Source organism: Dendropsophus ebraccatus, chromosome 9 (genome assembly GCF_027789765.1).
Source record: "Dendropsophus ebraccatus isolate aDenEbr1 chromosome 9, aDenEbr1.pat, whole genome shotgun sequence".
Lineage (NCBI taxonomy): Eukaryota > Metazoa > Chordata > Amphibia > Anura > Hylidae > Dendropsophus > Dendropsophus ebraccatus.
The window spans coordinates 107,218,800-107,245,297 of NC_091462.1; the positions used below are offsets into that span (position 1 = coordinate 107,218,800).

The 26,498-nt window shown below is 46.2% G+C and overlaps 1 protein-coding gene across 4 annotated transcripts in view; it reads right to left on the reverse strand.

The window, feature by feature from the left end:
* The window catches only part of RAI1 (retinoic acid induced 1), a 105,843-nt gene that overhangs the window by 22,924 nt on the left and 56,421 nt on the right, over positions 1 to 26,498 (reverse strand). The window contains exon 1 of one of the 4 annotated variants that reach the window (XM_069984255.1): positions 10,915 to 11,031. The exons of the other annotated variants lie outside the window; for them this stretch is intronic. The gene's annotated coding sequence lies outside the window, so the exon portion shown is untranslated. Of the gene's footprint in view, positions 1 to 10,914; positions 11,032 to 26,498 lie in introns of those variants that run through there. 4 annotated transcript variants of the gene reach the window in all.

Below are 26,498 nucleotides of genomic sequence, written 5' to 3' on the forward strand. Positions count from 1 at the left end.
TCACAACTTCTCTCCTGCTGCTCTCATCACTCTCATGATCCGACTGGTAATAAATATTTCTATCATTTGATTGGCTACATGGGGTTTAATCCCCGCCCACTTCAAAGCATTTTTATAACCAGTTCAAATCTAATTGGGAGTTTTCCATAATAGACTGTAGGGGTATTTTAAGAGCAACTTCTACCTCTGCCCTGTGTTTCTGGGTGCAACTGCCCTAAAGAACCCATAAGTTTGATGAAGACGTACAGGTCCTGGTTAAGGGTGCGTGTCGGCCAACCCTCTTAACCAATCAGCAGTGCCTAAATGATCATGTGGTACCATTAGACTCATGGCCTCCTGCGTCCAGATGGGAGAGCGTTTGCCTTGGCTCCTCTACCATTACTGCAGGGTGGGTATGGGGGTAGATCTACTCATGCCGAGGTACAGACACCATCTTTCCCCTTGTCAGTACTCTGCTTTCCCTCCATGTTTCTGGCATCGTGTAGACTCGCCACGAGGGATTTCCAGTCTCCATACAGCGTTTTATTAATAATTCCATTATGCTGTCATATTCCTCACAGCTTGCTGTGCGCTTTATGTACTTAGCATGGAGCGGGCATCGCAGGGGGCACCGGGAGATCAGAGAAGAAGCAGCCTGGCAGTGAGGATGTGGAAATGCTTTGCGGCGCGTAGATTTTATGGTCAGGATCCACCCCGTGAGATAGCGCAGGGCCGCTCGGCTGGCACTTAGGAGCTACTTACTGATGAAAAATGAATAGCTGTAATTATCTGTAACTTAATGGCGTATCAGAAGACGAAGAGGAAGGGCTGACTCAATGGAAGAGCGAGAGACGCGGCGTACAGGACCCGAGCTGGCAGCCGCAGTGGTCTATGGTAATCGCTCATCAATATCCCCCTCCCCCCCGGTATATAACACCAGGATAAGATTACACCGCAACACAATATCAGGCTCCGCGTATACCTGCGTACTCAGAACAAATTACATTGTGTAGAATCTAAAATTTTATATTCATAAAGAATTCGCTAAGGACGGTGACACGGGCGATACACGGACCCAGGTGCCCACCTTACAAGACGCCAATGTCCATTAGGCTGATGGGAACTGCTTTGTGATTTGTGCCTATTATAGTGTTGCAGACATACAGTGGTATGATGTGTAGGGTACCTTTATTGCAGGAATGGGGAACCTTCGGCCCTCCAGCTGTTGCAAAACCACAATTCCCATCATGCCTGGACAGCCGAAGCTAAAGCTTCGGCTGTCCAGGCATGATGGGAATTGTGGTTTTGCAACAGCTGGAGGGCCGAAGGTTCCCCATCCCTGCTTTATTGCAACGCAGGTTCTAACAACAATGAGGGTTCATCCCCAAACAGGGCTATGGGCTTGGTGTGTTGCAGACCATTTCACCAGTGGGGGCTTGGGTGATGTGGTGAGTTAGTGTTCCGCCACTGATAAAGCGGTGTCTGTTATGGACAACCAAGACTGGGACTGTACTGAAAGAGATGGAGAGAGATGAAGCTGTGACTACGGAGAATCCTGAGAGTATACCATATGATAGCCAACAGCAGTGGTGACCAGCAACTATCTTAAGGCCCTATTACACAAAGCGATTATGCACGATATCGGCTGATCAATGGTAACGGTCTGCTGCTATTGTTCTGTGGAACAGGAGCAGCGGCAGCATAGTGCCACTATCTCCTATGCCCCCCCCCCCCCCCCGCACTTACCTTAAACCTGAGACTTAGACCTGAAACTAAAACTGGCCATACCTTTTTATTACAAACATTCATTCGTCAATGACCTCCCCATACACATAAACGTTCAATAGGAATAGGAACAATGGAGACAAGCGGTGAAAATGGCCCCTTCTCTCTCCTGACATCATCTGTTACACAGTTGGCTGAACCTGCCAAAGCTGGTGGGTTTGGCCAAATTTAGTCTAAGGTGTATGGGCCCCTTAAGTTGATAGTGTTTTTGTGACATAAAGACTGCTAGCTTGAGACTGTTATATCCAAGACTGTGCTTCCTACTGGGAACCGTCAGGCTCTGTGTATATATGCAACTGCAACCACCAAGCCTAAGGTGCCTCTCCTAAGTACAGGAAGGCCCCCACCATCCCTGTCTGATACCAATATATCATGTTTTTCTAATATCAGGACCAGTCTAGACACAAAACGTTCTCCAGCTTGTGAATGACTATAATATTCCTGTGACTCATGAGGGGTGGATGGACATCTCTGGCTCAGTCCAAGTCCCATAAGGGATAAACGCTGCCCAGATATAATCCACTAATCCAGTTCAGATGTATCGCAAGTATGGTGGGTGGTCCATGACCACCCACAGTATCCTGACAGGTAGAGCGCAATATTTCATATACTGCCCTCTATTGGGGGAATACAGCTCTACATGGCTGCTATTGTAGCTCCTACAAGGATGATATGAAGCAATGCTGTCTCTAATAACTTGGAGGATGTTTTATAAGGCCACCATGATAGATGATGGCACATGATGTTACCATGGTGACCAATAAAAAGTAATGACGCCAGGACGGGGACCCAATCCTCTCGGGACAGCAAAACATATTCCGAAAAGATTTGTATAAGACCCAAATATGCTTCTTCCGTGTTCCAGGTCACAAGACGGATTATAAATAGCCCAGGTTGCCCAGCGAGCGTAGAGCCCATACCAAATAAATTATTCATCCGCTGCCTCCCAGCTCAGGCCTGACTATTTATATCAGGTTTCTTTTGGATTCTGAGCTGAAAGGGAGCCCGTCACAGTCACACGCACAACCCATTCACCGCCGAGGGAGGGAGCGTCCTTGTGTGACGGCACAGGACTGTGAACGGCCGAGTCAGGGTATCGACTAGTCAGCAGCTAGCCTGCCATCTGGGGTGTCTTGTGACCGCCACCTACCATGTGCATGGATTGGGAATGCCCGATTTAGGATGTTCTAAATTGGGAAGGGGGCAGAAAGCCACTGCCAGATACCTCTAGTGGATCAGACACGATGACATCCAACTTTCCAATCCTTCTCTTCCCTAACATCTGCTGTTGGGAGTCGAGAGGCACCCATAATATTAGATGGATGGTGGATCCTGCTGAGATCAGCAAAATAGGCCGGCACTTTCTTACTGAGTATGGTCAACTGTAGCGGCTCTCCAGGCAACCCCACTGATCAACATTCTAAATCTTGACAACCCTTTAAACATTTTTCTCAAGATCTCTGCTTACTGTCAATGAATTAGAACATTCCTGTTCTAACGTCTTGAGACTAGAAGCCTGTACAGACCTAATCCCTAAGGGTCCGTTCACACGTCCGAAATATATGGACCATGCATGCTGTGTCAGTACAGTAGTGCAAAGATTTTAACTGTTTCACAGCCCCCGGCATCATACTAAATGAGGATGCCGGGACTTCTGAGGTCTGGTCTGCTGTGAAAGGGAACATCGGGGGGATGGTGGGAGGTGACAGTCTTCATGTCCTGCATGCAGCTGCTCTGTGATGGACGGTGAAGGTAGGGGACGTCGTCAGCGGGCTAAAAAAAAAAAAAAAATCAAGGCTGGGTTTGGAGCAGAATTTGCAAATCTTTGTAACGTCGGGTCTGCGTGTTTGCTGGTGCCTATTCAGCAATATACAGCAATATCTAAGGGATAATAACTAGAGATGAGCGCAGCTAGGGCATGCTCAAGTATGATCGTTTGCCATTTAAATACATGTGGATGAAGAAGTCGGATGCAGCCCTCGGGAGTCCTGGAAAACATGGATACAGCCATAGTCTATAGGCTGTACCCATGTTTTCCTGGACTCTCCAGGGCTCCATCCAACTCCTTCAGTCAACGGTAATTAAATGCCGAACAATCAGCCTCGAGCATGCCCGAGCTGCGCTCTTCTCTGGTAATAGCTAATATGATATCATTACAATGTTCGAGAAGATGAATGCTATCTATTGTTCACTGTTATCAGCCATTTCAGCAAGACACAGAAAGCCCTGAACTAGCCCTACCCCCCACGGTCACCATATTGTGTTACACATGAAGGCCTCTCTTGTCTGACAGGTTTTCCCGCCAAGATGTGATTGCATCCTCTAATCTAATCGGAATCATTGGGTTTTACGTTTTCATAACCTAAGATCCGTCGGTATTAATATCCTTTTTGGCGCAGGATACGCGCGCAGGCCTTTGTGTGTGGCTGATGGCCACATGACAGGAAAATGACGCCTATCTCGTTCACCTCGCAGCAAGGGACGGCAGCCCCGGAATACAAGGAAACGATTTGCAGCGGTGTGAAATGTCCTCCTTCTGTGAAAAGCGGAGGCAGTGAAACATAATAGAACCCCCCAAATCCACCAAATCATTCCACTGTTCCCCCCGGGGGGACATAGTGACACAGCCTGGAGAAAGGCGACCTCCATTTTGATCCCGCCACACAGCGGCACACAGATGAATATCTTAGTGACAAAGAAGGGATCTGTGCCCCCTCAGAGTTCCCGCAGAGGATATGGGCTTCTTACTGCCTGCATGCTGTTTGCTCTGTATTCTTCAGCCTAATCCACAGACATCATATTGTACAAATTCCCTGGCCAGATTTCCATTATCTGAATACAGACCCATCCTCCTCCCCCGTCTGGATGTTCATTCCCACCGCATGGCTGAGTAATTTTGCCACTGATCGTTGCAGCCAATGAAACTGAGAATTAGAGATATTTTTCACCCCGGCCAAGCTTTAAAAATAAATCTGTGCAGAAATCCCCCCGTGCCAGGAATACGCAATTCACCGTTTTACTGCAACAGCTAAAATATTATGTTTTGCAACCTTCCAAACCTTCGCACAGCGCCAGAAATATGTAGGAAGGAGACGGCCCCCCCATCCACCCACCCACCTCCCCCTCATGCAGACACAGGAATGGGAGCAGAGAGCAGGACGGTCAGGTTATATATGATTTTACAGCAGCAGTAAATCATATTAAAATGAAGGGCGGATTTATCGTCTCGATTTTATATTTAAAGGTACAGCCCATCTAAAATGACGTTGGTTCTTAAAGGGGTAGTTCACTCCCAAATTTTTCTTCTTTTAAATCAACTGGTGCCAGAAAGTCTCAGAAATTTGTAATTTATTTCTATTAAAAAATCTCCAGTCTTTTGGTACTTATCAGCTGCTGTATGTCCTGCAGGAAGTGGTGTATTCTTTCCAGTCTGACACAGTGTTCTCTGCTGCCCCCTCTGTCCACTGCAGAAACTGTCCAGAGCAGTAGCAAATCCCCATAGAAAACCTCTCCTGCTCTCCAGACTGGAAAGAATACCACTTCCTGCAGGACATACAGCACCTGATAAGTACTGGAAGACTTGAAACTTATTAATAGAAGTAAAGGCCCTATTACACAAGCGATTATTGGCAATATTTAGTCGGTCGCTGAAAAAAAAGAACGACAGTGCCAGTCTGCTGTCTCCCGCCTCTAGCAACAGGAGCGGCGGCAGCTGATTGCTGCTATCTCCTTTGGGCTTCCTGGACGATCTTAATATCCCACAGCTCGAACGGGGAGCAAGCGCGTGCTGATCTGACAGATCGGCCCGTGTAATAGGGGTCTAAAATTATGAACAATCCCTTTAAAGCATATGTCTATCTTTGTCTTAGGGCCCTATTCCACGGGAGCAATAATTGGCCGAATCGGCCCCATTTGGCCGATTATCGCTCGGTGGAATAGAGAGAACGATCAGCCGATGATCGTGTCATCGGTTGATCGTTCATTTAGGGCCAGACCTAAAATAATCGGTCACCCTCCGCGCATCGCTATGGTGGCCAGTACGATTGGCTGAGCTGTCTGACAGCTCAGTCAGGCCGCTCCGGAGTTGCTGATGCTGCGAGCGGGACCCGGGGAGGAAGACGGAGTGCAGGAGAAGTCCGGACAGGTAATGTATTGCTGCAAGGGCTGCAAGGACATCGGTAACGATGTCCCTGCAGCCCTTGCTTAACGATCATCGGGGCCGTGGAATAGGCACAGTAAACGAGCGCCAATCTAGCAGATCGGCGCTCGTTTACATCGTTGCTCGGCCCGTGGAATAGGGCCCTTAATCTAAGATGAAGCAAAGTTGTGTTCAAAGTGTTCAAAAATATGCTACTGTTTTGTCTCTATAGAACCTATGCAGAACTACTGTATGTGTATCCATGGTAACAGACAACAAAACAAACCTATGTAGTCTGAGTCTTCCATTCCTAACATATCTTTGGTAGATTAGCAGGAAGTATGAGAGAGATTAGTGAGAGCGGGGCTACAGGATCAGACTACTATCGCAGAGACTATCGCAGAGACAGATGGAACTGCATAGGGGCTGTAAATTATAAGTGGTAAGACATTTTTAGGCAAAGTTCGTCATTTTGGATAAACTGGAGAAATACAAAAAAATATGGTGGAATTATTGTGGATCCCTGTTGTGGTCATCTGTCAAGCCCCTTCCCCTTTTACCCACTCCCCTGCAGTCACTATTTTGCTAGTAGAGTCTCTGGATACAGTACAGGGTACTGACCCCCGGGAGTTATATCCTGTATTATAATCCAGCGTTAGTGTCACAGATTTACCTGTCTGCATTCCCGCACTGTTCTTCTCTCCCCCCACCACCGCAGGGCATGGGAGGCATCTAATCAGTGTTTGGGTCCCATAGCTGCCCGTTTAAGCCTGCCCATCTACACTAACGCTTGTTTCCTTGTTATGTCCATGTACCTGACCCCTGCTTGTGTTTCCTGACTTTGGCTTCGGCTATGATCTTCTCTGTGTTTCTGACCTCAGCTTGTTGTTTGGTTCCCCTTTGGCTCTGACTCTGTACTGTTTACTGCTCTCTCGGATCTGACCTTTGGCTAGTTTACTGACTCCTCTCTGGCAGTGGCGGATTAAATGAATCCTGGGTCCTGGCTGTCCACTCAACCTAGCCCCCCTCCTCCAATGCATAGGCACACTGACGTGGGACCCTATGGCGCCGGGCTCAGTGCACCCTCTGTGCATCCCCCATATAGTAGATGGCCCCCTGTGTAGGTCCCCCTATAGCAGATGCTGCCCTCTGTGCATCCCCCTATAATAGATGGTCTCCTATATTGGTCCCTTACAGTATATGGCCTTCTGTACAGCCCATAAAGTAGATAGCCCCCTGTAGAGTGCCCCCTTTATTAGATGCCCCCCTGTTTAGTGCCCCCTTTAGTAAATGACCCTGTGTAATACCCTGCTTTAGTAGATGGTCCCCAGTATAATAGTGCCCCCTTTAAAAGATGGCACCCTGTATAGTGGCCATTTAGTAAAAGCCCTTAAGTAGATGGTCCCCTGTATAGTGCTCCTTTAGTAGATGTCCCCCTGTATAGTGCTCCTTTAGTAGATGTCCCCCTGTATAGTGCCCCCTTTAGTAGATGGCCCCCTGTATAGTGCTCCCTTAGTAGATGGCCCCCTGTATAGTGCCCCCTTTAGTAGATGGCCCCCTGTATAGTGCTCCTTTAGTAGATGGCCCCCTGTATAGTGCTCCTTTAGTACATGGCCCCCTGTGCACCCCCTAATGTACATGAATAAATTATTTTTTTTTTTTTACATCAACCAAGCTCCCCCTTCGCTGCAGGTCTCCCAGCATCTCTCTCCTCTTCATTCTTTCGGCACAGGGAGTGTGTGTAACAGACACTGTCTGCGCTGGACGTCCCGGCTGCCTGTGAGCTGAGAGGCTTAGACTCTGGAGCGGACAAAGTCTGTTACACACGATGCCTGTGCCAGAGAAGAGAAGAACCGCACAGGAAGACCTGCAGTGAAGGAGGAACGCGTGGGACTTGCCTCCCACACGCAACTGCACATTACTCCGGGGGCCCACCGGAGGATTTTCTGGAGGGCCCCCAAGTGATGTGCAGCTGCAGTAAGATTAGATGTGGGTGGTTAGGATGGCCGTGGGCCCAAAGGAGCCTCGGGCACCTGCACAAATCAGCCACAGATCTCTGGTTCTGATTTGTGGGTTATACATTTCCGCTGGGTTGACATGGACCGTTGACTGCTCTCCCTCTGTTGGCCCCAGCACTTAGCAGTGTAGGTACCGTCGCCCAGTGAGGGTCTGCCACCTAGGGCAGAACATCAAGTAGACAAGCACAGAGGCCGGGTTCAGTTAGGACTCACTGTACCTTCCCTGATGTGGCAGCCGCACTCACTATTTTGCTGGTACATATGGGGAGATTTATTAATGATTTATTTATTAATGATGCACACCTGGTATACGCCAGGGAGAAAGCACAGAATCTTGCCTTCTCCCTGGCGTATCCCGTGTGTGTGTGTGTGTGTGTGTGTGTGTGGGGGGGGGGGGGGGGGGCACAGCAAGGCAAGGAGGAGGCATGGCCTCCTACCGGCCCTAAATTATCATGGTTTACGCCGAGGCGTAAACCAGGCAAAAGGCTAAAACTACTCCAGAGCAGGTGTCGTTTTTTTGCAAAATGCCTGCTGAAGGTCTTTACTAAGAGGTGTGCGCCAGTCGCAGGGCTGAAGGTCTTTACTAAGAGGTGTGCGCCTCTAAGTAAATCCGGCTGGGAAAAAGGGACAGGGCTTTATCTGAGACTGGTGTATGAGTATGCCAGTCTTGATAAATGTCCCCCATGAATCCTACACTATCCTGAGTTACATCCTGTATTATACTCCAGAGCTGCACTCACTATTCTGCTGGTGGGGTCACTGTGTACATACATTACATTACTTATCCAGTAATGATCCAGAGTTACATCATGTATTATACCCCAGAGCTGCACTCACTATTCTGCTGGTGAGGTCACTGTGTACATATATTACATTACTGATCCTGTACTGATGCAGAGTTACATCCTGTATTATACCCCAGAACTGCAATCACTATTCTGCTGGTGGGGTCACTGTACATACATTACATTACTGATCCTGTACTGATCCAGAGTTACATCATGTATTATACTCCAGAGCTGCACTCACTATTTTTTAGGTCAATGCTGGAATCAGTCAACACCCCACCAGCAGACAAGTTAGCCGAATGTACTTGTCAACCTTAGCACTGCATTCTGGGAAAGGTTACATATTCTACATGGGATATTAGTTTTCCTAGAATCCTTCAGAGATGTGCCGTCACTGATGAAGCAGCAGATGCTGTAAGGATCTGCAGAACTATGAATGCAGCTGTGGATGAGAATGTTCAGGACCAGTAAATAAGTGAAGGAAAAGTACTGAAACTCTTTACGACGGCCGTCCTTGGCTGCCCCATCGGCCTCGGAGAGATAGAAAAAAAAACGATCTCCGACCACTATAAAGATATATGAAAAAAGCAATCAGCCAACAATTTTAGGATCAATAAAAACATAATGAATCTAGAGGGTGGACATTCACTCTGGATTTAGGATCCCGCTCCTTAAGAATTAACCCTCTATGACATAAGACGAATCACAGGCCGGTCTATGGTTTAGTGTGTGCTCTTGCAATGTTGTGTGTGATGTCAAAGCTCGGTCAGGCCTGCCATTAAATCACTAAGTCGGGTCCTTTATACCAGGAAGAACAATGTCAGGCCTGGGGCAGACTCGGAGTCTAGGACTACTACAAGTCTACGCATTGGAAGCAGGAAAAATGGCCGAGTGTAAGGAGCTGAGCGACTGTGCCAAGGGCCAAACAGCGATGTGTAGATGACTGATCAGAACATCTCCAGAGCGGCCGGTCTTGTGGGTAATACAGATCAAGTCTCAAGGAAGGACAACTGGCGACCAGGGACAGGGCCATAGAGGTCCAAGGCTCATTGATGTAGAGGATAAAGGTGATCCCATAGATGGGCTGCTGTAAAGAAAAACTTCCTGCCGTCTATGCTGACCTCTGTCCACCATCAAAAGTGTCTGCAAAGGACGCATGAACATTACATGAACTGAACTACAGAGCAATGAAACAAGGTGGTCTGGTCTGATGGGTCAAGTTTTCCATCATGTGGATGGGCAGGTGCGTGTGCGTCACTTACCTGGGGAAGAGATGGCACCAGGATGCACTATGGGAAGTAGACAAGTCAATGTCACCTAGGATTTCACTGCACTGAGCGCTTTAACCAGCAGTGTTATCGTTTGGCTGGTCTCCCCGAGATCAGCGATCTGTTTTTCTTATGGTTCTACTAGGCATTGCTCCCACCTAGCCAGAATCCTGCTCCACACTGATGAGGGGCCACACCCCGAAACAGCTGTCTGTGGATGGATACCTGGCCTTGGTTTTTCCCTTGTCATCACATTCACTTATAGGGCCACCTAATATGGTGATTTTGGTGGTTTCCCTACAGGAGCCAGCCCTTGGCTGGGTCAATCCCGGAGGGATATCTGGCTAGTCCCCTGTTTTGAGACTTTTTTTTTTTTTTTTTTTTTAAATTCTAAATTTTATTCACATTTTTAAAGTAAAACAACCACCACCAGTGGCGTCTCACAAGGCGCAGAGGCACACATACATAAAACATAATACAATACAAACAGAGGGTGCAATTGTCGGCCTTCAAACCACCAAAGGCCAACCGGAGCAAATCATGGCTCCCATAAAATGAAATAACATATTTAACAGGTTGGGAGTGAGCTATCGCCCAACGAAAACTAAAAGGAGTGTAAAAAAGAGGGGGGGGGGGGGGGGGGAAGAGAGAAGAAGGAGAAAATAAATAAGGCATGTGAGAGAAGCAGATACAAGGGGGCAGGCAGCTCCTCACTGAGCCAGCAGAGATCTATATTCAGGGGAGTCGGTGGTGTTTTGAGACTCTTAAATGAGGCTCCACAGGTTCTTCTTTTGCATATTCATGTTTCCCAGGGAGCAATGCACCTAGGATTTCACTGCATTGAGCGCTTTAACCAGTAGCCGGCAGTGTTATCGTTTGGCTGGTCTCCCTGAGATCAGCCATCTGTTTCTTGTGTGTCCCATGCATAAGGGTCATACCTCACAACTTGCAGAATTTGCACTTGCACAACTTGCACAGAGCGGGCAGACAGCGGGAATCTGATGCCGATCGTTCGGGTTCATACAAACCATAACCTCGGCAGTTTCGGACCATCCCTAGTCAGAACAAAGAGAGTTGCTATGTTAGACTTTAATGTTAAAGGGGTTATCCAGCGCTACAAAAACATGATCAGTGAAGATCCCTTATAAAGTAAAGGTATTGATGGTTAGGTGGTCGGCCCCAGGTGGGGACCATGATCTAAGGGATATCAACTGCGTTTTCAATACTGGATAACAGAAGTATATACATAATTTCTTCATATATTCTAGCAGAGTCATATAACAATCCAAAGGTATCCCCCCCCCAATATATGTTGAATGAAACACCGAAAGCCACAACGTGGCAGCATTGGAATGAGTTTGGCACCAGCAGCGGCCCCCGCTCCCTTTAGACGGAAGGACAGGCAGGCAGGATTGGTGTTGTTGCTATGGAATTAGATTAGAATCCATCATAAAAGGATGAATAGACACATCATAGCGTCTCCGCCGCAGCTGCTGATTGTATTACAGGGGAGGATCCGCGCTCATCCTGAGCTACACAATCAGGAAAAGATATGAAGAGACGGGCACCTGGGAATGATGGTGGGGGGTGGGCAGCAGCATGGGCACAGAGGATTCTACATGGAGAGTGTGGATGAGCACGGAGGGAGCGGGTATGGGTAACATGCAGGATAATCAGTGGCACAGCCATGGGAACAGGCAGAACAGCTTGTCAGGCATACCAGCCCACACCTATTACATGGGCACTGTTGCATAACTACTCTGTTATCCAACACAATCCCTATTTTTGGATCCAAATCTTGCTACCATATCCTCTTCCAAATTCTCGATTTTATACACAAGATTTAGAGAGTATTTCCACCCACAGAGTATGTAGGACCATGCTGCTGTAATACTTCTAATATGCCTTCATGCCTAACAACCTTTCTGACAAAGTTGGGGTTGTCACCTGCTTGGGCTGAAGAACATTAACTTGAGTCACTAATGGTCCAGACTAGAGATGAGCGAACCGGGTTTGATCCGAACCCGAACGTTCGGTATTTGATTAGCTGGGGCTGCTGAACTTGGATAAAGCTCTAAGGTTGTCTGGAAAACATGGATACAGCCAATGACTATATCCATGATTTCCACATAGCCTTAGGGCTTTATCCAACTTCAGCAGCCACTGCTAATCAAATGCCAAAAGTTCGGGTTCGGATCGACTCGAGCATGCTCCAGGTTCGCTCATCTCTAGTCCAGACCTGTCCATGTCTTCTCTATTACTCTGTGCTAGGAGACCTGTCCTCTCCTCCTACATTACTCTGTGCTCCTCCTTCTAGACCTGTCCATGTCTTCTCTATTACTCTGTGCTCCACCTTCTAGACCTGTCCATGTCTTCTCTATTACTCTGTGCTCCACCTTCTAGACCTGTCCATGTCTTCTCTCTTACTCTGTGCTCCTCCTTCTAGACCTGTCCTCTCCTCCTACATTACTCTGTGCTCCTCTTTCTAGTCCTGTTCTATCCCTTTTCTTCTCTATTACTTTGTGCTGGTTCTTCTAGACCTGTCTTCCGCCTTTTTCATTACTCTGTGGTCTTCCTTCTAAACCTTTCCTCTGCCTTCTCTAGTACTCTTTGCTCCTCCTACTAGACCTTTCCTCTGCCTTCTCTAGTACTCTTTGCTCCTCCTACTAGACCTTTCCTCTGCCTTCTCTAGTACTCTTTGCTCCTTCTTCTAGACCTTTCCTCTGCCTTCTCTGTTACTCTGTAATTTCTGTGTTCCTCCAATCCATTCTCAGCTCTTCTGCCCAGCTCGTCCATCTCTCCTGCTCACCTTTTCTTTGCCTCAACTCCAGCCAATCCCTGATGCCAAATGACCAGCAAATTCAGGTGAAATTATAAACAAAACATACAAGGCCAAGAGAACCTGTCATCTCCATATATCTCTGACCTGATCCTGTCCTCTCCATGTATCTCTTACCTGATCCTGTCCTCTCCATATATCTCTGACCTGATCCTGTCCTCTCCATATATCTATGATCTGATCCTGTCCTCTCCATGTATCTCTGACCTCATCCTGTCCTCTCCATGTATCTCTGACCTGATCCTGTCCTCCCCATATATCTCCAACCTGATCCTGTCCTCTCCATATATCTATGATCTGATCCTGTCCTCTCCATATATCTATGATCTGATCCTGTCCTCTCCATATATCTCCAACCTGATCCTGTCCTCCCCATGTATCTCCAACCTGATCCTGTCCTCTCCATATATCTATGATCTGATCCCGTCCTCTCCATATATCTATGATCTGATCCTGTCCTCTCCATATATCTCTGACCTGATCCTGTCCTCTCCATATATCTCCAACCTGATCCTGTCCTCTCCATATATCTCCAACCTGATCCTGTCCTCTCCATATATCTCTGACCTGATCCTGTCCTCTCCATATATCTCCAACCTGATCCTGTCCTCTCCATATATCTCCAACCTGATCCTGTCCTCTCCATATATCTCTGACCTGATCCTGTCCTCTCCATATATCTCCAACCTGATCCTGTCCTCTCCATATATCTCTGACCTGATCCTGTCCTCTCCATATATCTCTGACCTGATCCTGTCCTCTCCATATATCTCCAACCTGATCCCGTCCTCTCCATATATCTCCAACCTGATCCTGTCCTCTCCTTATATCTCTGACCTGATCCTGTCCCCCTCATACATCTCTTCGCCAATCTCCTGAAACCATCCTTCTCATAGACTTTAAAGGGAAACTAACAGCAGGTTAGACGAGTCCCCCATCCTCTCAAAATCCCTCAAACTGACCAGATTCTCCCCCACTATCAAACCCTACATAAGCAACTCATCTCTTAAGAAAAGGCTACAACATATGATAATCCTGCTGCCACTACACCGGGGCTTATTTTATTTCTTTCTCTGAAAAAAAGGTCTAGAGTTTGTTTTTAAAATAGGACTTATTTCCGGAGAAACACAGTATACCCCTCCAGGGCAGCCCCCACTATACAGTAGATAGCCGGCCTACTGTATGTCCCACTGTTATTAGGCTCCTCTAATGAAGCTAGGTCTTATTTTCGGGGTAGGCCTTATTTTCAGAGAAATACGGTAGCAGCTTCTACCCTCATTTCTCCTGCTATACTGTACTATGTGGAAGCGTGCCCTAAAGGAGAACTCCACCCAGAGTTTAAAATTCCATAATGTTCACATCTAACTTCATAGAAATGATAACAACCCTGTGGGCTAGGCCTGTTTTTTGTCTTGAATGCAACAAGGGGCCAGATGACCTGAAAACGACTGCAGGGAGGAAACCGCTGGAAACTCCACACAAGGCTTTTGGGCGGGGATCCCCGGAGAGCTTAGTAATCATTTTGTGTTGCTTATAATATTTACATCAGGCTTTACCAATGCCGAAATTGCAACTTAAGGGATATATGATGTATAACGTACGTATAGTGATGGCGCCTATGACTGTGGTGGGGCCCAAAGAGAAGGCTGGCCATTGGCTCCTCTCTATTATCTGCATGGCTTCTGAATACACGGGGCACATAACATTAGTAAATCTTATGTGGCACGTACGTATATGACTGTGGTGGGGCCCATAGAGAAGGCTGGCCATTGGCTCCTCTCTATTATCTGCTTGGCTTCTGACTACATGGGGCACCATAACATTAGTAAATCTTAAGTGGCACAGTGGGCTAGACCTTCCATTGCCAGGGACATGTACCATAACAGGGCAGGGGATTGGGGTAATTCTGAAGTTGGCTATTGCCCCCCTTATGTTTCCGTTACGGCCCCAACATTGTACTGATCATAAGCTACCGACGCCTAGGTAAAAAAAACCTAGTTCCAGCTTGTTAGATGTAAAGTAAAGCTGACTTTTGTGGAAATTCTTGTTATGTAATAACCATAACAGCCGGCCTCATCATTTTCTTCCTGCGGATATTCTCCAGCACCACGCCTTCAGCTCCGAGGACACTGTACACTCTAACAGCTGCGTTTGGGCGGAGGCCCCCCCATAAAGCCCTCTGCCATTACAGTGAATTCTTTTCCTTGTATTTAGATATGATTCAGGTTTATACTGATATCAGAACACATTCAAGTACGTTATTAGGAAACCAATATGGCTGCATTTACGGCCACCATAGGGGTTGCAACTACCCCAACCGCATGACGTCATGGATCCTCTGTATACCTGGGATGATTCAGGGTTCTTGGAAAGCTTGTTGCCACCCCTGAGGGATCTGGATTGGCAGCCATATTGGATCTATGAGTCACAATCCTGCAGCTTTGGGTGGCACAATGAACTAGGAAAACAAGCTTTCAGCACAACACATATGCCCAGCGAGGGTAGTGGTCAGTCAGTAGACGACTCTTTACTCCTTGACTCAGGACCCAAACTTTCTATTGGACTAAATCAGGGATGGAGAACCTTCGGCCCTCCAGCTGTGGCAAAACTACAATTCCCATCATGCCTGAACAGCCGAAGCTTTAGCTTCGGCTGTCCAGGCATGATGGAAATTGTAGTTTTGCAACAGCTGGAGGGCCAGAGGTTCCCCATCCCTGGACTAAATAAACACTCTCAACTTGTGTTGAGTTCAGCAATGTTCTCTAAACCCGAACACTCAGCATTTGACTCCAGATGCCTGGAGAAGTTAGATGCCGCCCTAGGGCTGACAGTCTATGGCTGTATCCATGTTTTCCAGAACTCCCTAGGGTGGCATCCAATGTCTCTTCTCATCTTGCAATTTTTATGTTCTACGGCAACCTGTGAAGTGATACCAGGTGGTTTTTAATGGGGATGTCAGCATGGTTTCTGCATCAAAAACCACACAAGTGTTGCCCATATAAACATACCCTTAAAGGGGTATTCCGTTGAAAATAAATTGTTTTTAAATCAACTGGTGTCGGAAAGTTATACAGATTTCTAAGTGAATTTTATCTCCAGCCTTCCAGTACTTATCAGCTGCTGTATGTCCTGCAGAAAGTAGTGTATTCTTTCCAGTCTGACACAGTGCTCTCTGCTGCCTCCTCTGTCCATGTCAGGAACTGTCCAGAACAGTAGCAAACCCCTGCAAAAAAACCTCTCCTGCTCTGGACAGAGGTGGAATCAGAGGGCACTGTGTCAGCGCCATTTAAAGGACTGTTTCATCAGACCATGAAAACCTGACAATTTGGGAGGTGTAGATAGAGGTTGCTGACAGATTCCAACGGGATATCAACTTTTCAACTTTTTTTTCTTTGGAAACAAATTTCGGCTTCTTTAATACAGGACATCAAGAACAAAAAATAAAGTTAATAAAATTTTAAATGAAAAAAAAAAAATCTATACTTTTTGACACTTTAGAGATGAGTAAACCGGGTTCGGGTTCGAATCGATCCGAACCCGAACGTTCGGCATTTGATTAGCTGGGGCTGCTGAACTTGGATAAAGCTCTAAGGTTGTCTGGAAAACATGGATACCGCCAATGACTATATCCATGATTTCCACATAGCCTTAGGGCTTTATCCAAGTTCAGCAGCCACCGCTAATCAAATGCCGAAAGTTCGGGTTCGGATGGACTCGAGCATGCTCTAGGTTCGCTCATCTCTATTAATGTCCTTTGTAAGTTCTTTTTATTGACTCTCGTCTTGGCAACAGATGCTGCTACCGATCCAAGACTGCAAATTCAGACACGGAGGATCCAGCATGTACAGTAAATCATCACAGGCCCCCGCAGGCCAAGAAAACAACAAAAAAAATCCTCCTCTTTACTAGTCTGCGGAGAGGCTCCTCCACGTTACGTCTTCCTTCCTGGATGATCAATGTCAGCTGCGCCTCTCTTTTACCTGAAGGGGCTTAGGGCAGCCGGAGCTGTAAACACGTTGCCCGTCGAAGGCTGAACATGTTTCTCTGCAGAGCATTTCCTATCAGGTGTGCAGAGCGTCGCGCCTGTAACTTTATCGGTTCACATCTGTGCAGCAAATCACCGCGCTCTTGTTCTATTCCAGTAAACACACTCTAATCCGTCTTACGGGAGGTGTGCAAACACCAGTCAGGAAGTAAAGATCACTACGTGTTAGGGACATGAGGTAACCACGGCAACGTCACCTTTGGAAAATCGTGACCGCCACACGTGTTGTCAGACGGCTGGGGACAAGCTAAAAATATCAATATATTTACATACAGTCGCTTATATATTCTATACATTACAAACATAGATGCTACTATTTGAGAGGGGGTATTAGTCGTTAAGGCCTGGATTGGCCGCCATTTTCGTTTTTGTTTTCAAAAATTTGAGGAAAATTGCGAGTTGAAAAAAATTCAGGAAAAAAAAAAAATCTAAAGAAAAATTTTCAAAAATGTTTTTAATTTTTCAAAAACTTTCTATGGGGGTTGGAATGTACAACCTTCCCATCCTTATAATATTGTTGTAATATACGCTGTGCTGTCCCTTTAAGGCTGGGTTCACACTATGTATATTTGAGGCTGTATTTGTGAGGCTGTATAGCAACTAAAACCAGGAGTGGATTGAAAACACAGAAAGGCTATGTTCACATAATGTTGTAATTGAGTGGATGGCCGTCATTTAATGGCAAATTTTTGCTGTTATTTTAAAACAACGGCTGTTATATTGAAATAATGGCAGTTATTTACCGTTATATGACGGCCATCCACTCAATTTCAACATTGTGTGAACAGAGCCTTTCTGTGTTTTCAATCCACTCCTGGTTTTGGTTGCTATGAGGACCTGACTTGAGGACCAAATACTGCCTGAAGTATACAGTGTGTGAACCCAGCCTAAGGGTGCACACTTCTGACCTAGCAATTGATTCTGTTGACCTCCAGACAGTTTTCTGCAATCCATGTCACACCAGCTAATGACGTTAAGGGGATGCACTGGCCGCCTGCCAAAAAGTAACAGACCCTGTCACCTCTAAAGAAAGGGACAGCTGGGGACCCCTCCCCTGCCGGTTCAAGTATCATTCCACACAAGGAATAGGTGATTGACCCATGTCGTGACCGGAATAAGAATTGCCATTCGCTTTGGACAATTTAACCTCTTGCCCCGCTCACACTATAATATACGGTGGTGGCACATGTGTAGTTTGCATGGATTGCCTTTGTGTTAGTCTTTTCTCTTCTGAAATATTCTTTTACTGCACATATAAAAAATAAATGTCATGTTCATTTCTTTCTTTTTTTTTTCTACTAAAATTAAATTCGCAGATTTTTTTTTTTGGGGGGTGGGGTAATCATAAACAATGCAGTTCCGCAGGGGTCGGGGACTATGAATTATGTTCTCCCACCCATTACAAAAAAAAAATAGGGATCCCGTAGTAGCCGCCTCTGTCTCTGCGGCTGTGTTCTCCAACCTATGGCTTTCCAGCTGTTTACTTAAAAACTTTAATGTAACGTCTAGCGCGCTCCTTATTAAAGGGGGTTGTCCAAGATTAGAAAAACATGACCACTTTCCTCCAGATACAGCACCTCTTGTGTCCTCAGTTTGCCAGTGGGTTTGCACCTCTATTCCATCAAAGTGACTAGAGTTAAAGGGGTTATTCAGCGCTACAAAAACATGGCCACTTTCCCCCTACTGTTGTCTCCAGTTTGGGTGGGGTTTTGAAACTCAGTTCCATTGAAGTAAATGGAGCTTAATTGCAAACTGCACCTGAACTGGAGACAACAGTAGGGGGAAAGTGGACATGTTTTTGTAGCGCTGGATAACCCCTTTAAACTGTAATACCATACACAACGCAAAGACAGGGGTGGTGCTGTTTTTGCAAGAAAGTAGCAGGCTTTTTTTTTTTTTTTTTTATCCTGGAGAATGCCTTTGACAATGCAGTTCCTCAGGGGAGGGGACTATCATGCAGCTTTTTCCACCCAATAACAAAGGGGATGAAACTATCCTGCTTTCTTTGGGGGTATCATAGAAACTGCCGGTGTTACCTCTGTAGCAATTTCTGTGGTTCTCCAGGCGAAGCAAAACTACCATTCCCAGCAGGCTCTATTATATTTTTACCCTAGATGACAATTCTAGTGTTAGAAAATGGCGGCATGATGTTATTGGGTATATTACATCATGCTAAATGATGTCATTACTCTGCAAAAACGCTAAAAACGCTAAAATGCTAACCACTGAAAAATAAAAAGTGGAATCCGGTTGCCATGGGCAACTTTTCTCTTTTCCTTAGCAACAGCAACGTGTCCTCCATTATGTATACGGCTCACAGGAAATGTGCAAGATCACGAGGCGCGAAGTTGTCTGCAATTCGGAGGTGTTAATAATTTCCAGCGAATTGATTGGCTGCCTGCGCGTTGGAGACAGATTCACAAATACGTTGAAGCACCCGCATTTATCAGGCAATTTTTAGATTTAGCTCTCTGTATTGTTGTCGGTCGTGTCTCTTGAAATATTAATGTAAATCGCGGCGAGAGGAATAATGTGTTTTCTGCAATGAGATGAAAAAAAAAAAAGAAAAAAAAAAAAAAGATTTTTTTTGCACAAAAAGACAGTATTATGTGGAAAATGGCAACTGAGGGGGGTGGGCGTCAGTCACGCCGCCGCGTTGCAGGCTGGCTTCATTTTTAATGACTGTGAACGCCATGGGAGGCTCGTCGTTCAGTAAAGCCTCCAGCCTCTTCAGGACCTCTTCTTCTGAGGCGTCTTGTCTAATGGAGAGTTATTGAGAGGAATTCACAACGCCCCAAGAGGCTCCGCAGCTTGTTGCGGCAGACTTTGAAGCACACAATCTCCTCCGTTTGTTTACAGCCGGCCCCCAGAAGAGATTATCCGCTGGATTAGTAGCTGGAGAACTACATCTCCCAGCATGCGCAATTCGCTGGCCTAATTTGGTGACGAATGATGAGAACTGAGTAGGAGGAGAAAGGAGCTATATCTCCATCAATGGCCTCAGAATTACAATAGCATTTAAAGGAACACTACACGCAAAGTCTATTGACAGCCATCATTTCGCTCTAAAGTCTATTGACAGACATCATTTCACGCTAAAGTCTATTGACTGCCGTCATTTCGCGCTAAAGTCTATTGACGGCCGTTATTTCACGCTAAAGTCTATTTATGGACTTTATTTCACGATAAAAACTCTATATAGGGACGTCATTTTGTGCTAAAATCCTGTATTGGGAACATAGCCTAGAATGATGAAACAAAGAACAAAAAAAAAAAAAAAAAATTGATCAAAATGTACACAACAGGTTGTTAAAAATAAGACTCCGCCCCCTTTTTTAATTTCAAATTTAAAAACTGATTTTAGACATTAGGTCTCATTCAGATTCTGTCAAAAATACCATGTAAAATATGGCAGGAAAAAAATGGGGATACCCAAGTGACCCGATTAAAGTAAACAGGCTCCATCGGGTGCTGCCGGTATGCACCACAAAACTGCTATGGCGGGACTATTTGGCGGAGAAGATCAACAGGAACAAAGGCAGTGATGTAGACAAAGCCTTATAGGTATACAGGATGGACGGATGTTTTATTATATTGAAAAAAAATAAATAAAAAAATCACCGGCAAAAAGCCATTTTAGTCATCAGAAGCCAAGCCTAATGACTCCAATTACGCAGCCCCTTGTCGTACCTGATCTGCATATTTCCTCTGCCCCTCTTACAAGCCGCCTGCCATAGTGACACAGGGAACATCTGGAGAGAAAGGGAGCGAGGACTGCGGGGAGGGTGGGACACGCTTTTATCAGTGGGGGCAGCAGTGGCGGCGGCAGCGGCCCCGAGATTGACAGGTGGTGATTACCTCATTGAAGACATCGGTAGATGAGATGTCAGGAGCTGCCGCGTCCAAACAGAGAAGCAATTAGATCCCCAGCTCCCCCGAACGCCGCTGCGTGATTTATTTATTTATCACTTCCCATCGCTCATCCCGGTCACACGCCGCAGTGTCACATTATTCACCACTTTGCTCTTGTAAGGGAGCGTCGCGACAAAATCTGGGCGGATTTTATAATAACGCTGCCGTTTAACCCCTTAAAAATGACTTTGCGCCAATCGGAAACGGATAACCCACAATTAGTCACCGGACGATGACAGGAATGGCGGTTTTGGCAACGAAACGCGGCCATAGACGGGAGGATTTGATCCGACTGACGTATAGGTGAGAAGCTTAAAGGGGAACACGCGGAGCAGATGTTGATGAGTTAGAACTGATCGTTTTAAAGGGGCAAATAGGACGACAAATGGTCCTGTTGTCCATAGTAACCAGAGTCCATGTTTTCCATGATGGGGTTGGAAATAAAACTGAACTCTGATTGGTTGCAGATATGATCCGACCGGTGTTCAGTATCATTGGTACGAAGGCTTATTGTAAATCCATGGAACAGATTTCAGTCAGTTTGTTGCCCATGGCAACCAGAGTCCGTGTTACTTGGATAGGTTAGGAAATAGTGTCAAATGTTTCCATCCTTATCATAATCTTCATTCTTAAAGGATCACTCCAAATACGTACGCACAATGTTATACCGAAGACAGACCTAAGGGGGCGGAGCATGACGCACTGTGTCGGGGCTTAAAGGGACAGATATTTCCTCGTTGGATCTTTGCGTCATGCTCCGCCCCACTACTAGACATGGTAGTGGTATCTACTTTGCCTTGAGTATTCCTTTAACTTGCTAAGTGTAATAAATGAGTTCCCAGAATTCATCACTCCAGTGCTGGCAGCATGGAGATCTATTGTTGTCACCCACATAGTATGATCACTGTTGCTAAGCAACATCTCTAAAAAATCTTCTGGCCTCTGCTTATCAATCTGTATGACTGAAGGACTATTCATTAGGGCAGAGGCTGCTGCAAAACTACAACTCCCAATATGCTGTGACAGCTGCAGAGAACCTTGGGATTTAGAGTTGCAGTTCTGTCGATTCGCGAACAGATGGAGGTTCATGGGTCAGTGACCACTTGAAGCCTCCATAATGAATGATGGAAATGCTACAACACAGTAGCCCTGATGAACAGAAATTCTGACAGATTTTAAAGCAGGGATGGGGAACCTTCAGCCCTCCAGCTGTTGACAAACTACAATTCCCATCATGCCTGGATAGCCAAAGCTTAAGCTTTGGCTGTCCAGACATAATGGGAGTTGTAGTTCTGCAACTGCTGGAGGCCTAGGGCTTGTTTTTCTTTGTATAATGAGGTGTGTAACTTCTGATCTTCGATATGGGGGATCCAGCATGGAGGCGGTGCAGTATGGCTGCCCGGCTGCTCGCACCGATGGGAAGCGAGCCGCCTGTAAGTAGGGTAATGTGCCATTTCCAGACGGAGAGGATAATTTGCATAATAATAGGGTAAATTTGCATATACCTATTCATCGTACACCCCGCTCCCGCTTCAGTGGTCTTATCCCAGGGACAATTTGGAGGTGACATTTTACCTGGGCGTAAATCAGTATCTCGGCAGATAACCATTACGTGAAATATTTGACCGCTGTCTATTTTAAGAGGTCAAGGCAAAATCTCGAAAAAATGGGGTATCAGCTGCACCTGTATAAAGAGGCCATGTTGTGGGCTTCTGTAACCCATAGCAATCAATCAGCTTTCAATTTTATAATCTGCTGTGGAAAGATGAAATCTGATTGGCTGCTGCTGCCATCGTGGGCTCTCAAAACGCATTTACTAATGATCTTCTTCTGAGAAAGCTGGGTGACAACAAATATGGCGACCATTACAGGTTTTCAACCTTTAAAGGATGTCATCCAACTTTCCCAGACTTCTAAATGGCAGAGAAGAGATACAGCCCCTATTTCTGTATCCTACAGAGACACCATTCAGGACTCTATTTCACCACGGACCAATCTGGTAAAACATGTAATCACTTAGACAACATGGATGCTGCTTCGTACATAGACCGAGGTGTTGAACACTTTCCAAAACCATAGGAGTCAGTCAGCATGGTACAAGGATGGCTGCCATACTGACTGCCATATTTTAGGGGACACAAATCATGTGAAATATGGTGACGCTTTAATCTTTGGTTCATCAGCTACAGTTCCCATCATGCCTCCTGTTTATTAACAATGCAGTTCCTCAGGGGAGGGGGACTATTGTGCAGGTTCCTGGAGAGAGTTGAGCAGTCCATTGATTGAAGCCTCCTGGCCTATCTCTATAACAGTGCTGCCTTACTTATGGATCTCAAGCTGTTGCAAAACTACAGCTCCCATCAGGCCCCTTGCTTACTAACAGTGCAGTTCCTCAGGGGAGGGGATTATTTTGCAGGTTCTTCCACCCAATAGCTTAGAGGATAGGAACAATCCACCAACTACAGGAGTCCCATAAAAATTACCTGGGATACCTCAATAACAGTGTTCCCCAATCGGTGGCCCTCCAGCCTTTGGCTGTCAGGGCATGCTGGGAGTTGTAGCTTTGCAACATCTGGGGAGCCACAGGTTGTCGAACACTGCTGTACTACATTTATGGGCTTAATTATGTACAATTTTTGTACAGCGTTTGCTAAAAATGTTTTTTAATTTTATTTTTTAAGAATATGAATGCCATATATTGAGGGTTGGTATAGCGCTATATGCGTTTAAAGGGGAACTATCAGCAGGTGGTATGAATCTAAGCTGCTAAGTCCCTATTGCACAGGAGACGAGGAGGAGGAAGGTATGTCTCCTCCACTGCTCACCCCCACAGTGCAGATGCGCCCCCGGCCGGCCCACCCCTTTCTAATAATAATGAATTGAGTGGGCCAGATCGGTGCTATGGGGGCGGGCAGTGCTCCTATTGGTGCCCCAGTGCTCTTACTGGTCTCACCGGATTGTGAAGCACACAACTACATCAGAACGGCGCCGAGGAGCAAGGTAAGAGACATGTGCAATAGGGACATATCAGCGGGTTAGATCCGTTCCCCTTAAAAACAAGAACCAAAAAAAATAAATAAAATTAAAAAAAAAAGAATAATCATATATATGTATATAATAAAGACTATTGTTGTCTGATTATTTCCATTATCCATTATATTTTTTGACTTAACCCATTGATTCCTCGTTTACGTTAAGGTACTTCCCCGTGCCCGTCTCTCTCCGTCGCACCATTTCTATACCCCCGTCTGTCATGCGACTCCCTCTCCCCCGCTCGCTGGCATCAGTTCCCCTGCTGCACATCCACAGACATATGGTGACAGGATGCAGATCCGTTTTTGATGAGGATGGATGGGGCTGGAGCTGTTTTGGCAGCTCGCGATGTCTCCGTGTTTTGCTTGTCACCTTGTAACCTTCAGGGCTGTGCGGGTCCGAGACATGAAACACAAAGGCGTGATGGCTGCTTGTTTTACACAATTAATCCCCCTCCATTCACTTCTGTAATGACCTTGCGCACAAAAACCTCATCTCCTTCACCCTTCCTCACCATAGAAACCAATAGATAAGACCTTTCATTTGTGCGAGCGGTCATTTTTTTTTCTTCTCTCTCCAAGAGGGTGTTGTTGTTAGGCCCTGGGCAAAAGCTGCACCTGGGCCCTACAGAGGCGTGACATCACGTTTCCCGTACAGACGTAGTGAAGAGGAGCGTGCCATGTGGTATACAAAACTCATTGTCTATATTGTGTTTAGAGAATTCAGCTCTGCTACATCTATAAGTCATTATGCCGTATACCGCTTGTAGAATAAGGCTCTGATCGAAGTCTCCATCACTGACTCATGTTTGATGGGAAAAATAGGGCTGCATGCGGCGCCATTTTCCCCTCAAAACGACAGACACATCTGCCACAACACAGATGTGAACAGAGACTTACATTACAGTTTGCTGTTGAGGCTGGATTGGCGGAGGGGGGGAGCCTATAGCCCCCCACTAATGTAAGAGCTTGTTGCAATGGCAACCTCTGCACCCCCCACTGATTTTTCAATTGCAACAATCAAAGATGCAGGTTATAAATGGGCCACTTTGGGGCCCTGCCGAAATGCGTTGTGCCTTAATTTGCTTACTGATAAGGCTAAAGTCAGGCTGGTTTCACATAAGCGTAATGCGGGTACATTTTTGCATCCAAATAATGGCTGGGGGTCTTGGCTTGACCATTCGGCCAACGACCCTAATATCCCTATCTTGCTGTCTGTACAGGCTGTTACTTGCGGCTATAATACAGATGTCTATACCACGCATTTTGCACTGTACTACCACTACTTCTATGGAAGGAGGGATGGAGGACCCTTCTGGTATCCTATATTGACCATAAACCCCATAGGACTGGTATAATATCTTGATGACCTAGTGTGTCCAAGCATAGGGCTCACTGTGACTGTTGCCCTAGGGCCCACACACACCTGGAGCCACCCTACGAGAGACTACTCTTCATGTCCATTTCCCTGGCAGGCTCCTATTAAGCACCAGCCTCCTGATTCCTTCCACCATCACTTATCCTGACCTCCCCCTGATGCTGACCCCCGTCTTTCTTCCGGCACATCTCCAAGATCTGAAGTCTTCTCCTCCCTGTACTCCTGACGCTCCTAACATTACCTTTCTGCCTCCGAAAACCTTGGAATCATTGTTCTCTTTGTGCCCCAGGTGTCAATCACGGCTCACTCCCGTCTCAGCTGTGCTGCTGTCAAGGCCTTGATATATTTCATCCAACATGCGGCGTGCTAATATTCCCCAGCCCCACACCTCCAACGCGGCTCCTCTTTCAGGTGCTAGGCAAAGCGAGATGCACTCATCCACCAGCAGCACCGCCATCGCTCACAATCTCCTAATTCATCTTATCCCGGTGCCAGAGGTGATGTTAGCTAATTAAGGGCTGTAAACCGGAATATTTTACAGCATTACACCGCTTAACCCATTCACGGCCGCCGAAGCCTCCACGTTCCTATGCAGGCAATGACGACGGGAATACGAACTGAATTATACCTCTCCTTCTACTGCGGTGGCAACAACACACAAAGGCATGCTGCCTATAAAACCTTGTTGTACGGGTCTATTCAGCAGATAGACAAAGACGAGACAAAAAACGTTGCCTGCGTGAAAGTTACGAGTTTTCACCATGAACCCGTTCGCTGCTACAATCTATATGTTCCAAGGTGGCCATCTGATTATGCAATAGTTATATTGTATAGCCGCTCTCTTTGTATAACAGCTCGGCTACTCCTTATTATACAACTAGACTCTGAAATCGACAATGACATTGCCTCCAGCGTTCCCTCATTACACAGCCACATCATTACGGGTGGGCCACCTTAGTCTGTCTCTATGCCACCAGCTGCCATAAGCAAGCATTTAATACTCTGCCTTGTATACCCCATTGGCTACAACTTGACCTATACAACTGACCACCATAAACTACAATCTCGGTGTAGAAGCAACCAATAGGATCAACATGCTGTCACATGTTCTGTCATTGTACAGTCAATCGTCCTCTATAACCAACAATGACACCCTCTATAGGTCACCATAGTCATCCTCCATAACCTAGTTACGTAGCCGCCAGAATCAACTAGCTGTAACCAACAGTTCTCTAGTAAAATATTACCCTACTACTCTTACCACCGTATGACCACCATCCACAGTCATCAGAGGTGGTCCCATTGTACAATCGTCC